Source organism: Giraffa tippelskirchi, chromosome 4 (assembly GCF_054371585.1).
Source record: "Giraffa tippelskirchi isolate mGirTip1 chromosome 4, T2T-mGirTip1v1.2.pri, whole genome shotgun sequence".
Lineage (NCBI taxonomy): Eukaryota > Metazoa > Chordata > Mammalia > Artiodactyla > Giraffidae > Giraffa > Giraffa tippelskirchi.
In genome coordinates this window covers 124,192,300-124,208,821 of record NC_137278.1, presented here as the reverse complement: position 1 = coordinate 124,208,821, position 16,522 = coordinate 124,192,300, and the positions used below count along the sequence as shown (strand labels likewise).

Here is a 16,522-nt window from a genome sequence, read left to right as displayed (position 1 = left end):
AGCGTTTACAAGTGGGTAAAAATAACATTAGCTCCTTCAGAGAAGCAAGTGGGAATCCATATGCTCTTTCAGCTCTCAGACAAGGACCACCCAATAATGCCTTTCACCATGCAATAAAGAAGCATTTCTTCCTATAGGAGCATTTCTTCTTAGCAGGTTGGAAATGTTTTATCTGCACAGAGTTCCAATGTGACCCTATCTTGGTGGCTGTGAACTGCATTTTGGAAGCACCAGTCACCCCAATCCACTGCTATACAAGCTTCCAACAGAGCAGCCCGATGCGATGGATCTTTTCTTTTTTTGAAAAAGTCAGAGAGCAAGAAGTAAATCAAAGCTTCGAGCCTTGCCTGCTAGGCTGCCCCTGTGTACGGAGCTCAAAGGTGATGCTGCTCACTCTCGCCCCCTCACTAACAAAAGACTCACTAATCCTGATTCTCTTATACAAAAAAACGTGTAAAACCAGCCTGGGGACTGGAAATAAAATGAATACTGCAGGAGCAGCTGGCACATCAATGCCCCTGAAAACACTAGCTGGCACCTCACCCTGAAACCCAATCACCCTGTCTCCGTAGGGACTGGGGAGGAGTTTAATTTTGCTACAATACAATGAAATATATTTTTAACAAATAAACACAGTTTTGGCAGAGTAAAGACCCTGATGCTGGGAAAGATTGAGGGCAGGAGGAGAAGGGGGCGACAGAGAATGAGATGGTTGGATGGCATCACCGACTCAATGGACATGAGTTTGGGTGAACTCCGGGAGTTGGGGATGGACAGGGAGGCCTGGCGTGCTGTGGTTCATGGGGTTGCAAAGAGTTGGACGTGACTGAGCGACTTAACTGAACTGAACTGAGGCATTGTTAGCTAGTAAATGCTTTATATATTTGCTGTAACTCTCTGTACACCTTCCATCCTCAGTACCATTCCCCCTCCACACACACCCAGGAGTAATAGCTGAGGAAAGAAGTAATTGCCCACAAATGCATTAAATCAGAAAAGAATGGTTGTACCCCAACTTTACAATCAAATATTACTCCTTCTGATGAGCCACTGCCTGAACAACCCTCAGTAATTTTATTTTCATTTCCTGAAGGCTTCAGTCTTGCCTTGTAGCTAGCAAGGTTTGTATTTGATCACCATTTTCTGAGCTCTGTCTCTTGTGAGCTTTGCCTTGTCTCAAAGTAAACCCAGCCCAAACTTCTGGGAAATCTAAGTACCGTGTCTTCAAGGTGGGTTGGATAAGGAGTTGTGTTTAGAGAGCTATGTTGTTTTCTTTGCGTTAGCGTCAATGTCTGCTGATTCTTTGGGACAGAGGATGAACAAGGTTGAGGAACACAGTCAGCTTTTGCTAGTACCTCAGCCAAATCCCATGCTGGGAATTCACAGCTGCTGTGTGGTGGCTTGGGGGAGATTTATTGGGAAAGAGTAAGTTTTAGTTAATTCCAACCGCTCAGCAGAGTCACATGTGGCTCTCACCCAAGAGTCGAGACCGTCTCTTTAAGGGAGAGATAACCGTGAGGGAAAAGTGAGAGGAAAATGCCGAAAGCAGGCAAAAAGAGTGATGGAAGAGAAGTAACATTCACTTGGGATTCAGGCTGCAAACGGGGAAAATTGCAGAGAAAGAAACCCTTCTCTTTTTCTGAATGCTGCTCCCAGCTCCCCATGGCTCCAAGCCTCTTGTAATTGAGGTCTGAATTGGAGAGCTTCCCAAGGCTGCTGAGTGTGATCACACTTAATTTCAAGTAGCAAAGTCCATTTCAACCCATATTCTCACACTGACAGGGTGAATCTGAATAATAGCTGTATTGAGGCTGGTTTTTGAATGACTTGCCTGGCCAATATGAATGTTACTTTTTTAGAAGAGAATGTGTTTAATAGTTCAGAAACATCCTTTTGCTGACCCCAGAATCATCTCAGGAATTCCGTCCAGTGCAGCTCTTTGAAGCGCTAGTTCAAAACGATGATTGTCTCGCAGTGTTCCCTCCCAGGTCTAGCTCAATCTGTCTCTACTGGGATGTTTCACCCTGGCCCAGCCTGTCCATGTCTGTCTTCTTTTCAATTCCCTGATACCTCGGTCTCAGAGGCTAACTTGATTTTCTTTATCTTCCTAGCATCTGACCAATCCTTCTCTGTGTTTCATTGGTTTTGTCGCCTCTTTCAGATCTCTGAATTGGAGTAATTTCCCAAGGCTTGGTTCCTGGTTGTGTCACCAGATGCTCATGCCCAATGAAGCCTGACTCTCCAGGGGCCCAGGATGGCAGAGCAGTTCCAGGTTTCATGTCAAGACAGAGACAGAACAACTTCTAGAGGAAAACAAGAGGCCACTTCCTCTCAGACTTACCTACAAGCTTCTCAGTGGATTTGTCAGATCTCATCACCTAAATTTGTGTTCCATGCACATTCCTAACAACAATAATGGCCACTTTTGGCTTCAACTAATGGGGATCCACCTTCTGGATCTGGGTACAAGTTGGAATGAAGCTTATAGCTGAGAGGATGTGGGATGATAAGGGAACCAGTTAAGAATTCAGTTAGGAAGGTCAAGGTGGGGAACAGTGGTTGGGACCCACTGTGTCAACTACACTGCTTTTCTTCATTTTTCTTGGAGACACGCAGACTCAAGATTTTAATTGCCTCAGTGCAGATGAATCTCAGCACCACCTTTGACCAAGACCCCTCTTGATTTCTAGTTACATGTGCATGCGTGCTAAGTTGCTTCAGTTGTGTCCAACTCTGTGAGACCCCATGAACTGTGGCCTGCCAGGCTCCTCTGTCTATGGAATTCTCCAGGCAAGAATACTGGAGTAGGGAGCCATTCCCTTCTCAGGGAACCTGTACTCATAAGTATATTGGTCAATGCATTAATTATCTATTGCTGAATAACAAATTGCCTCAAAAAACTTAATGGTTGAAAATAATATATATCTCACAATTTTTGTGGGCCAATAAACTGGATGTGGCTTAGCTGGTGATTTTGGCTCAAGATTTTTTAGTGAGGTTTCCCTCAAATTGGTGGCTGGGACTGAAGTTTCATCTGAAGTCTCAGCTGGGATGAAGGATCTATTTCCAGGCTCACTTGTGGGTGTTGGCAGATCTGGGTCCCATACCACATGTACCTCTGCACATGGGAGAGTACACCCAAGATGAAAGCCACGTTTTTAAATACCCTAATTCCAGAAGTGACATTCTGTCGCTTCTGCCACTATCTGTTCATTAAAAGTGAACCAGTAAGCCCATACTCAAAAGGGGAGGATAATATTGATACAAGGGCATGAATAGCAGTGGGCAGGATTCACTGGTGGCCATCTTTGAGCATACCTACCATAGTCGAAGGGGTTCTGCTGGTGGCTGAGTGGTAAAGAGCACACCTGCCAATGCAGGAGATGCAGGTTTGATCCCTGGGTCGGGAAGATCCTCTGAAGAAAGAAATGGCAACCTACTTCAGTATTCTTGCGGGCAACAGTCCACGGGGCCACAAAAGAGTAGGACACGACTTAGTGACTAAACAACCACCTTAGTCAAGGACTCTTGGTAGACAGGAAGTTAGCTCAAAGTACTTTAAGACAATAGGAAAATTGTTGGAAGAAAATAGAAGTATCCTATAAAAACTGAAAAAAGAGGTACAGAAACAAAAGGTCTCAGGAACTGCATATAGTACATCAACCATCCCTTCCCTAATATTTTCTTTACATTAGTTCTAGAACATGGCAGCCTGCTTGGTTTTTCTTCTACTCCTTGAGATGGTCATCCTCAGGTTTCTTTACTAATTTTTCACTTTTCCTGATTTTTAAATGTTGAAGTGCCTCAGGGATTAGGCTTCAAACCACTTCTCTGCTCCGTCTAAGCCAGTGGTCTTGAAACTTTTTGGCATCAGGGACTGATTTCATGGAAGACAATTTTCCCATGGACCAGATGTGGAGTAGGGGGATAGTTTGGGGATGACTCAAGAGCATTAAATTTATTGTGTACTTTATTTCTAATCTAATGCTGCTGCTGATCTAACAGGGGGTATTTTTCCATGGCCCAGAAGTTGTGGACTCCTGACCTAAAGCCACTCCTTTGGAAATGTCATGTAACCTCATGTTTTAATGGCATTTTTACATTAAATAATTTCTTCATTATTAAGATAATGCTAGCTGCTATAACAAATTCAGGCTAATGCAGCCTGGTAGACGTCTATTTCTATGGCCAGAAAGTCCAGAGCAGGTGTTCTTTATCAGTCGACAGCTCTCCTCAGGATGGAGATTTAGGCTCCTTCTACTGTGTGGTTCTCCTGTCTTTAACTTACAGCTTTTAAAATTGTCATATTTGTTTGTAACAGGCTAGAAAAAGATGAAAGAGTATGAAGGCTCTGGCACAACAGATTCTCATGGACTAGGCATGGAATTGTATCTATCATTTACATTTGTATGCATGGCTAGAATTGTCATCTGGTTAGATTAGGTTAAATTGCAGAGGTGGCTAGAAAGGTGAATCCAGATCTGAACCCAGGAAGAAAAACAAATAGGTTTGCAGATGAGTCTGTAATCACACTCATAAGTTTTTATCTTTTTGCCTGTGGCCACAAACATTCTTTTAACTCCTACTCAACTTACGTACTTGCCTAATTGCCGTCAGCCTGGGTAACATCTTACACACTATGTGACTAGAAAGGAAAAATATTTATCTTTTGGAATTTCAGTTTCAGACACCCTGGGGGAAGACTTCCTGGCCCTGGTGGGTCGCCTGACTGCAATTTCCTATGGCCAGGGAAATGGGATGTACTGATTGATCTTGCCAACTCTGTGGCTAAGAAGACTGAAACGAAACGAATTGGAGGGGCCACTGGAAGTATTTCTTTGAGCCAGGCAGATGCCACAATTTGTGCCTTCCTCACAAAGTAACTGGTGATAGAACAGGTAGAAGTTGAGGTACATATTGCTAAAGCACAGACTTTAACTCATCAAGTTCATTGGTCTTGTGTGACATCATACAGCAAACAAGTGAGCATGCTAAGTTGCTTCAGTCATGTCCAACTCTTTGCCACCCTATGCACTATAGCCTGCCAGCTTCCTCTGTCCATGGGATTTTCCCAGCAAGGATACTGGAGTGGGTTTCTGTGCCCTGTGACATTAATTAAATTAATAATTAACTAATCACTCCAAAATCACTGCTGATGGTAATTGCAGCCATGAAATTAAAAGATGCTTACTCCTTGGAAGGAAGGTTATGGCCAACCTAGATAGCATATTTAAAAGCGGAGACATTACTTTGCCAACAAAAGTCCATCTAATCAAGGCTATGGTTTTTCCAGTGATCATGTATGGATGTGAGAGCTGGACGGTGAAGAAAGCTGAGCACCGCAGAATTGATGCTTTTGAACTGTCGTGTTGGAGAAGACTCTTGAGAGTCCCTTGGACTGCAAGGAGATCCAATCAATCCATCCTAAAGGAGATCAATCCTGGGTGTTCATTGGAAGGACTGATGTTGAAGCTGAAACTCCAATACTTTGGCCACCTGATGCTAAGAGCTGACTCATTGGAAAAGACCCTGATCCTGGGAAAGATTGAGGGCAGGAGGAGAAGGGGACGACAGAGGATGAGATGGCTGGATGGCATCATCGACTCGATGGACATGGGTTTGGGTGGACTCCGGGAGTTGGTGATGGACAGGGAGGCCTGACGTGCTGCAGTCCATGGGGTCGCAAAGAGTCGGACACGACTGAGCGACTGAACTGAACTGAACTGAATTAACTCAGTGTTCATTAAGGCCCTGCTATATACAAGACCCTGTGTGAGATGCAGAGTACTCTTGGTGAGGATACAGTAGGCACACAGAAACTACACTTGAATCAGTCATCATGTCCTTGTGACTTGGAGATTCTTTTCCTCCAGGCAGGAAACTGTCCTGTTTGACTTCTCCTGCGCACCAGAACTCTGTCTGATCAGTGCTGTCACTGGAATCTTTGAGGGGTTTCTGTTGGTGGTTCTTAGATTCTACTCCTGGGAGGAGCCACAAAACCTAAGATTTCTGTCAGTGTGGCAGTTGAAAGGTCATGTGTTTCCTGATTCTTTATCAGTGAAGATTGCTGAGGAGAATCTTATTTCAAGCCTATTTCCTCCAAGAGTTATGAATAAGCTGCACTTATTTATAAATGTTTGAAGCAGTATCTCCTGTATCTCAATTTGGCCACCTTCTCCCACAAAAAGGTGATCTGGGAGGTGCTGGTAGGTTAGGGTTCTATATCGCAAGATGATTGCAAATTGACCCTCCCCCTCGCCCCACTAAGAAGCATTTCAGCTGCAGGACTGAACTGATCAGATGAAGCACATTCTCCTTCCAATGATACCTTAGATGTGGCTGTCACAGTGGGTTCTCCAGACTAATAGGATCAGCAGCAGCACCTGTAAACTTATCAGAAATGCAGATTCTTGGGTCCTGCCTCATGCTTGCTGAATCAGAAGCTCTGGGATTGAGGTTCAGCAGATTGTGTCAACAAGTCTCTCTGTTCCTTCATTCCCCCAGCAAAAGTTTTAGAACCACTGACTTCAGGTTCTGTTCTACAGAAGTGATTTTTCTGATGATGGCTAAAATTCCACAGAAGTGATTTTTTTTTTTTTATCTTTTCTTGGTTCTACATTTCTGATAATATTTTCTCTGAAAATTGCAGTAGTGGTAGACCAGTCAGTATCCTATTTTAAGTACTGACTCTTCCTATATGACAATGAAGAAATATATTTGAGTATTGGTGTGGATGGTTTACATTTTGCTTGGCTTATCAGCCTGATATATATATAATATATATCTAAACTAAAGCCAAGACCAACAGAACCCTTTCTGAATAAAGGAAAATGAGAACATTATAATCCGGGATCCTCTGGTGACCACTTACATTTTCCAAATTACATTTGCCTATGCATAGATATTCATATGGAGAAAAAAGAAAAGGATATCACCTCAGATCATTGGAAGCTGCTAAAATCATGGGGAATGATGGGAATTGCATTCCTTCCAGGAAGGCTGCTTTAAAACTGATGAGGAATCTGTATTTTTCACTATTTTTCAATAGCATTTGTTTCCACAAAACTATTGTTCCCAGCAGAGTCCCCAAGTGATAGAAGTCTAACACTTGTTCTATTTATGATTATTTTATAACCAGGAATAGAAAGCTGGTTTGTTGGCCTCTTGTAACTGAACTAAATAACTTTAAAAAGTGTCAGGTGCAAAGTTTTAAATTCACTACTCAAGTCATGGTTAATAAGCCATGGTGTTTCAGTGATTGCCTTCAGACCATCTCCTATCTCTAGCAGCAAATATTAGTGGTGGAACTGATCCAGTGGGCTGCTGAATTACAATGTAGGTTGAATCGATAACTTCATCCAATCTCTCAGGTAAGAGTCATCAATAAAATTTATTGAGATAGTCCACACTTTTTGTACTAAGTTTTCAAACTATGATGTGTATTTCACATCCCCATCACAGCTCAGATCAGATAAGCCACGTTCAAATGCTCAGGAGCCATGTGTGGCTAGTGACTGCCATATTGGACAGCTCAGGTGTGGGCTGTTGGGCTGAGCAGGCCAGTTAGCATTCTAGCAGTGAGACGATTTGATAGTTGGAGTAAGAGCACAAAGGCCTCATTACTTGAGTAAGTGACTGAGTAGGAGACACATTCCAAGGGTTCCTACTCTTCCTTTCCACCAGCTCTACTTTAATCTGCTGCTCCTGAGGGTTCTTCTTAGGGATGGTTTTGGTCAGTGCCTCCTGCAGAATATTACGAAACTGTCCATAGTTCTTCAGGCACTCTGTTTACCAGATTTAATCCCTTGAATCTCTTCATCACCTCCACTGTATAATCACAGGGGATTTGATTTAGGTTGTACCTTGACAGGCCTAGTGGATTTTCCTGCTTTCCTTTAAGCCTTGTTATGGCACCCCAGGCTAAGATAATAAGGAAAGAAATACTCTACTAATGCCTACCTCAGCTGTAGTTGTGAAAGATAATGGACAAAGAACTTCCTGGAGTAACTGGTGTTGGGGTCCCAAAGCACAATGGACAAGGGAAACTCTCCTGGGGATTAGGACCAAGGGCTGTCAACTGGGTCAACCATCAACCTCCCCTTGCCACAGTCCCGTCATGGGTGTGCTGTTCTGCCCCTCAGAATTTGCTTATTGCTGGAGGACTGTAATGGCTGTGTATTTCCTTTTTGTTCTTCCCCCAGAATTCTTTATTGCAGTTTCCCTATTGCCTTCACTACCATTTTCTATTTGGTTTAATGGGGGTAATAACTTGTCTTTTAGTCTTGTAGCAGCCACATCTGAACTCAACAGACAGGAAAGCACACAGAGACTCTAGGTTTTGAGCATGATGTAGCCAACAGATGAATCTTGTTCCATGCATGAGAATGGGTACATAGACGTGTTTAGGTGGCTCAGAGGTTGGAGTCCACTACTCGCTTCCCAATAGCCTTTCCTCTTTTCTTAGTAATGGAACCCTGGGCCATGGCCAAGTTCAATGGTATAAGATAGGAGTAAGCCCTGTGAAAAGTAATGTGTTTGTGATAGTTATTCACATACTCCCGAGATCATACTTAATTCATTTTTCTTTTCAGTGAAGTGATAGCTGTGAAATTGTTCAAGGAAAAACTGTGGTAGTTGTAGAATGGACTTTTTAATTAATCAGCTGTCACAAAATGTAGTGGAAAATTCAGTGAGATTTCTAAATGCCCAGTAGCATCTGACCAGTCAATTGTCACATCTGTAAATGCTATTTGTAATGAATATTTTTCAATTGTGAGAGTTTGTCCCCACTACATCTCCTAGATGGAATCTAGGTATAAGTTGGTTTACTCTGGTTATCAGAGTTCAAAAATGAGTCTGTTTTAGTGTTGAGATTGGAACACAATAATTTTTTTTTGATTCTCTCTTGGACCCTCAAATCACACACACTGACATAGTTAGGGGGCTTAATGACTTTTCTTATCCCCATAATATTCATGTAATATTGTCATAATTCAGTAGCAAATATATCACTTTGTCACTCTTTAATCTCAAAAACAAAGGGATATTAAAACAGAGTGGAGTGTCTTAAAGATGGTATTCTCTTGCTCTTATTGCAAGAATCCACTAATAATCTCAGTTAAGCAGGCTGTTGTCATAAAAATGGGGTGTGAAAACATCCACATAGATAGTTTGCTTTCCATTTTATTAGTTTTAAACATTAGATTTTCAACATATGGAATAAAAAGCCAACTTCAGCATAAAAGTAGAATTTCTCTTGTTTCTTACATAGCTACCCATTTAAGAAGGATTTTTTTTTCAAGGAATTCATGCACTGAGTGTAGGGCTCAATCTTACATACATACTTTCCCACATGTGATCCTGAATAGGCTGCTGAATGATAAGATGATAAGATGAACAAAAGCAAGACCAGAAGCTTGCTTTCCTTTCTTTATTTCTTTTTTAAAAAAAGGAACAAAAGGTTTATTGTGCAGGCCTCCAAATGACAAAATAGCTTACTAAAAATTCAAGTTTGAAGCTAGTTGATGTTTCATTGCTGTTTAAAAGCTCTTTCCAAGCTTTGATTAACACATTGATAATTGAAAACTATCTGGACATGTTATATGTTCCAGATACTAATCTGAGGCTTTCAGGAGTCCCTATACCTTCAGACTAGCTAAGTTGCCTTAAATCCTTTCCGGAGGAAGGAAGGGTAGAAATAAACCCAATGGTTGAATTAAATAAATACAGTTAGTTTTTTCACATTTGTTGAGACAGCTTTCAATCCAGAGAGTATTTGTTCCAGTTATCTAATCAGCCTCATTAAAAGCTGAAGCTGCCCAGAGCAGCTTTACGAGAGCGATATACCCTGAAATAATCCAAATTAATGATTTCTAAGGGCAGTGTTAAAGAGCTTCCAGATAGTTGTACAATGTCGTGAGCCAACAGGATTAACTTCATCTTGCCATTCATTGCCCCTTTTTATGTAAAAAGATGGAAGTTGTTTTTTCTTGAGGAATGTTTACTGTAAGATGGTTTGCTTACATTTATTTTCATATGACCATAAACATCTCCCAACTGCAGAATTACTCTACCAATCATTGGCTATTGTGATGGGCAATGGGTTTTCTCAGACTTGTACCATTTTAGTGACTATGGAGGCTTGAATTTGCATACTTTGAGTACATGGCTAAACTAGGGATGTACAACTGTCCTGAACCCTTAATTGAGTACGGTGTTTCTCCAGGTAGTTTGCTTAAAATGAGTTTCTCAGGCTTGTAACTACAAGGCTCAGGTCTCATATGCATGAGACCTGTTGTGTTCCATGAGAGTCTGTGTTAGTTGCTCAGCCATGTCCGACTCTTGTGACTCCATGGACTGTAGCCTACCAGGCTCCTCTGTCCATGAGATTCTCTAGGCAAGAATACTGGAGTGAGTTGCCATGCCTTCTCCAGGGGATCTTCCCGATCCAAGGATCGAAACACGGTCTCCTGCACTGCAGGCAGATTCCTTACCATCTGAACCACCAGGGAAGCCCGTTCCGTGAGTAGATGTAACCAGACTCTGACTTGTCTTTGGGCTGCTTCTTTTAGTTTGTTCCCTTGCCTTAGAATTTATATGAACCAGCATCCTAGAATATAATTTTAAATTTCAAAGAAGGGCTTGAATTTGAAAGCACTTTTTTATTTCCTCCACATTTGGTCTGGGTGGTGATTGTATTTAATCAGGCTTTTATGGAAATGGTATCATTAAAAAAAAAACAAACTTCTTATAGTCTCTAGGGACAGGACTTGGAAATCCGACACAGGCCTTTCTGATTAGGGGTATGAGAACTCCGACTTGTTAGCAATGGTTTTATTTTGGTTTTGATTTATAATAACTCCCAGCTAATGGTCCTGTTTTTAGAACTATTTAAAGAAGTTCTAAACTAAAATTGTCAAGGAACTAGATGAAAAACAATAACAAAAAACATTAACACAACAAATAGATTTGCGTCTCCACCCCGGCAGTGCACAATCTGTCAATGCTGTCTCCTTATTTTTCTACGCTTTTCTTCGATTTGACTTGCTGCCTCCTTTCCCCCTTCCCTCTTCACCCCTCAGGGGGCCCGGCCATTTCTCTGGGCTCTAGAGTCTTGATTCTGCTTCCTTTCATTCTTTCTCCCATGATCCTCTAGGCCCTCAATTCTGTTCTGTCCTCCCACTAATTTTTCCTGAATTTTCCATTGCCTGATCCTCCTCTGGGCTGCTCCGCCATCCTTCGCTTCATTTCCCTTTGGCCTGAGGCCTCTTTTCCTTGCCTTCCTGTTCATTCTGCTGTTAGTCAGAAGCCACCTCTTAACCTTGGAGGGACTTTTGATTTGTTTTGATTTTTTTTCCCCGAAATTAGTTCAAATTTAGGCAGATCTTTTTTCGGGAACTTTCAGAGCAGGAATTTCCTAGCAAAGCAAACACCAGAGCATAAGATGCTGTGTTTCAGAAGGAATTGTTTTGGGTTAAGTGTGATAATTAAACATGCCCTTTCCCACCAGGAGCAATGAAAACTAAACAGATGACAGGAGGTGGATGGGAGATCAAATAGTCACTATTCCTAATAAAGCTGGACTAGTGACCCTGACTTGACCTGTGGTCAAAACCAAGCTTCTACTCTAAATTATCTCTCTGGTCACTGGCAGAGCAGCCAGCCAACCAAACGTTGTGACCTTTCCCCAGGTGTTTCTCAGTATGAGGCGCACAAATGAGGGTCTGCTGAGAACTCTTGTTTTTCAGCCTTGGCGATGCCCCTCTGATTCTATCCACTCTTGGAACATGATGAATGCAAGTGCACAGCGAGTGCTCGTGCTTGGCCCCCAACTTTATCCATTAGATCAGATCATGTGTGATAATTAATTTAAATGAATCTATCCTTTTACCTAATACAAATTAATAAGATACATTTTTATACAATTCAATATATTTTTCTAAAATTCTGACTGAACACCTGATAACTTTTTGAGCACCGAGGACACAAAAATGAATTGGACATGGATGACTTTGGGCAACAAGGAACAGGTGCAAGAAAATTAATTAGACATAATTGTATGCAGAAACATTGTTATCTAGGAGTCCTGCCTGAAAAGGCCTCATGGGGGAGGGCCATCTCTGTTTCATAAGTACTTTTATAAACCCTTTAGGCCAAATAGATAGGTTTTGTAAAGCTGATGGAATTTGGAGTGCCCTTGTTGAGAAAACATAAAATTATTAATTCAAAATCAGATTCAAAAGTGACTATCTAGAATAAGAATAGAAACCACAGAAAAATGACTAAAGCCTTGGAGATACAAGTCCTTGGTTTCTGAATTCTTCTGAGGCATTTCTCCAGAAATGCTCCATTTTGCTATCTAGTTTCTTGCCTGATGGCAAGAACTCTGTGGTTCCTGGTGACTTCAGAACTCATGGGGTATATGGAATTGGGGCCTGAAACTTAACTGTCACTGGCTTCATGGTAAATCTGCTCTGGGGCAAATTTCCAGAGCTTGAGTGTTGGTTGCATCATGACTTCAGATAATGGAGGAATAACTTTGCAAAAAAGGGAAGGAGCATGGAAGAGCTCTGTGCACTGTGACTGCTCCCCAAACCCCCATCAACCTTCAGGAAAAACTGCAAAAATCACATTAGGCCCACTGTTTTTGTTTCTTCTGAAAATAGTGAAAAATTACTTCTGCATTTTGATTGGTGTAAGATCAAAAAAGAGTTGAGAATGATTGACATAGGTGTTATCTATGTTGCAGTATCTTAAATGCCATGATCTTTTTCTGAACTATATTATCTTATGACATGTAACAGTATATACACCAAACCCTGCAAAAATATATGGTTAGGATATTTGCATTTGTATCTGGTACTAGATTAATTTATGCCACATTATCTCTCAAACTGAAAATATCTAAAATCATATATATATATATATATATTTCTTTTTCTGAAGCCTTCTTACTATTTCTGACCTCAGTTAATAGCACTTATGTCCATGCTGTGTATCCAAAGGAGAATCCAAAGTCACCAAGTCTTGTCCATTGCACTAATGAGATTTCATATTTAAGTCTCGTTCCTCTTTCCCCTATCTTGACCAGAGTCAAGATATCTACTTCTGCTTTATTGACTATGCCAAAGCCTTTGACTGTGTGGACCACAACAAACTGAAAAATTCTTAAAGGGATGGGAATACCAGACCACCTGACCGGCTCTTGAGATATCTATATGCAGGTCCAGAAGCAACGGTTAGAACTGGGCATGGAACAACAGACTGGTTCCAAATAGGAAAAGGAGTACGTCAAGGCTGTATATTGTCACACTGCTTATTTAACTTATATGCAGAGTACATCATGAGAAACACTGGGCTGGATGAAGCACAAGCTGGAATCAAGATTGCCAGGAGAAATATCAATAACCTCAGATATGCAGATGACACCACCCTATGGCAGAAAGTGAAGAAGAACTAAAGAGCCTCTTGATGAAAGTGAAAGAGGAGAGTGAAAAAGTTGGCTTAAAACTCAACATTCAGAAAACTAAAATCATCGCATATTGTCCCATCACTTCATGGGAAATAGATGAGGAAACAGTGGAAACAGTGTCAGACTTTATTTTTTGGGGCTCCAAAATCACTGCAGATGGTGACTACAGCCATGAAATTAAAAGACACTTGCTCCTTGGAAGAAAAGTTATGACCAACCTAGACAGCATATTAAAAAGTAGAGACATTATTTTGCCAACAAAGGTCCGTCTAGGCAAAGCTTTGGTTTTTCCAGTAATCATGTATGGATGTGAGAGTTGGACTGTAAAGAAAGCTGAGCACCAAAGAATTGATGCTTTTGAACTGTGGTGTTGGAGAAGACTCTTGAGAGTCCCTTGGACTGCAAGGAGATCCAACCAGTCCATCCTAAAGGAAATCAGTCCTGAATATTCATTGGAAGGACTGATGCTGAAGCTGAAACTCCAATACTTTGACCACCTGATGCAAAGAACTGACTCATTTGAAAAGACCCTGATGCTGGGAAAGATTGAAGGCAGAAGGAGAAGGGGACAACAGAGGATGAGATGGTTGGATGGCATCACCGACTCAGTGGACATAAGTTTGAGTAAACTCTGGGAGTTGGCAATGGACAGGGAAGCCTGATGTGCTGCAGTCCACGGGGTCGCAAAGAGTCGGACACGACTGAGTGACTGAACTGAACGGAACTGACCAGAGCGTGCCCTCTAAAGAGCCCTGTTGCCTGCTGAGGTGATGTCATTCATTGCTGAAATGATGAAGGGTGCCTATGGTAGACAGAATAATGTGTCTCCATCAAGTATGTTTGTATCCTAGTGCCTGGAACCTGTGAATAGGTTACCTTACATGGCCAAAGGGACTTTGTAGATGTGATGAAAGATACAGACCTTGAGATGGAGAGACTATCCTAATTCTTTGGGTGGGTCCTGTTAAGAGAGAGGCAAGAGGCTCAGGTTAAAAAGAGTAGGAAATGTGACTCTGGAAACAGAGAAAGGAGAGAGGTAGAGGTGAGGAAAAAGGAGTTTTGAGGATGCTACATTACTGGCTTTGAAGATGGAAGAAGAGGCCACCAGGCAAGAAATGTAGACAGTTTCCAAAACCTGAAAAAGCCAGCAAAGCAAATTCTCTCCTAGACCCTCTAGAAGCAGCACAGCTCCAACAAACTTTAATTTTAGCCCAGTTAGACCCAGTTTGGACGTCTGACTTCCAGAACTGTAGGATAATGAACTTGTATTGTTTTTAAGCCACTATGTTTGTGTTAATCTGTTATGGCAATAATGAGAAACTGTAACAGTGACAATAATTCATTCTTTGCCACTGTGGTCAAAATGGTCCATTCATCGGCCTTGAGTATTGAAGAAAGCTAACATTGTAAAAAAAAAAAAAAAAAATTGAATCACTGTAACCTTCACTTTTCTCCCCCTTGAGGCTTTTCTCTTTCTGTAACCCAGAATCTCAGAACTCAGTCTAGAACAAAAAGGCCAGTGCTGCAAGAGAGAGGGGACTCTGATCCACCAGAGATGGCTGTGGGTTTCACAGTATCTCAGTGCTGACCTGTGAGGTTTGGCATACAAGTGCCTATAGCTGTGATTATGGGCTTTCTGGGCCAGGGCCTTGGTGATTCAGGTGAGGATGATCTTGGCCTCTCCGAGGGGCTCAACTATTTATCTGACACTCTCATATTTATATCAGGAGGTGCCTCCAGCCTTAGCCACTCTGTGCCAGAACCCCCAAGCCCTGACTTAGAGGTGTATAACGAATTTAGACATCTTTTCCCTAAGAAAGAGCCCCCTTTTTGGTTCCTTTTACTGCCAAGAGGCTCACATATCATCCCAATCCATTAATGATTTGAAAATCCATTTAATCTTCAAGAAAATGGTTGGAATTATACCCTCTCTCCTTCTAAGGAAATAGCTTGGTCCCCATGCAAAATTCCTCCTCCATTCCCTGTGACCTACACTGGGAATATTAGGAAGAGACACAAGAGACATTTCCACGTTCCCTAGAGCAATAGGTGTTTGTTCCCGTATCTTACATAATTGTCCAAAAGCAGGAACAGCAAGTTACCAGGAAACCAATTTTCAATATTATAGAAGAAATAATTTGTCTGCTGTGGACTGTCACTGAAAGAACAAAATGTAACAGTTAAAAAAGAGTAGCATCCTCAGGAAGAGAGACGTATGCCACACAAAGTTCCAGTCACTTCTATAACTTGAAGTCTAGTCGTTGCCACAGTCCCAAAGAGCTGTCACTATGCATGTGTCCTCGGGGGGTTTCTGCCTTTAGAAATAGTAAACTGGTGGAATCACCTCACAAATACTCCAGTTTTATGGAAGATGATTGTCAAATGCTGCATTTCAAATGGTCTTTTGGCAATCTGAAAACTGACTTTTAAAACATTAGTTCATTTACTGTTACCTTCTACTTTTTAGAAGCATATCAGACTGTCTGGGGTGACTTGATTCTGTTAAACATTTCCTGTTATTCTTGTTTTTAAGATATTTTAAGTTTGGGCTTTAATGACAAGAGAGCAAGTCTATCTTTATATTTTCACTAACATTTATTCTTTGTCGTAAATTTCTATCCCAGGCTTTCATCTAGGCAAAAGTAAATAAACAAAGATACAAATAAAAGTCCTAACAATTTTAAAGAAATTTATTGAAAACACTGTCTTCTAGGCACCAGGCCGGTTGCCAAAAATAGAAAAATGAATTAAACGTAGTCCCTTTTCTAGAGAAGCTCCCTTTTTAATGGTGGAGAAAAGCATATCACCACCATAAAGTACAGAACCGCTCAATTGATATTTGAGTTCACACTTTGTGTAAGCCTCTGTAGTTTCAGAAATAAACATGACAGATATGAAGCCTGCCCACAAGTAGCTTAGAATCTGGTGAAGAGAGCAGCCTTTGAACTAATTTTCACAAGTATAACCAGTGTCTCAGTGGAAAACCAAAACACTGTATGAAAATGCTTAACAGGGCCACCACTTCATATTTGAAGGGCAGGACCAATATTA

The 16,522-nt window shown here is 41.4% G+C and overlaps 1 protein-coding gene across 1 annotated transcript in view; it reads left to right on the top strand.

The window, feature by feature from the left end:
- Positions 1-16,522, top strand: part of LOC145546142 (uncharacterized) — a 482,768-nt gene that overhangs the window by 199,238 nt on the left and 267,008 nt on the right. The window lies entirely within an intron of this gene.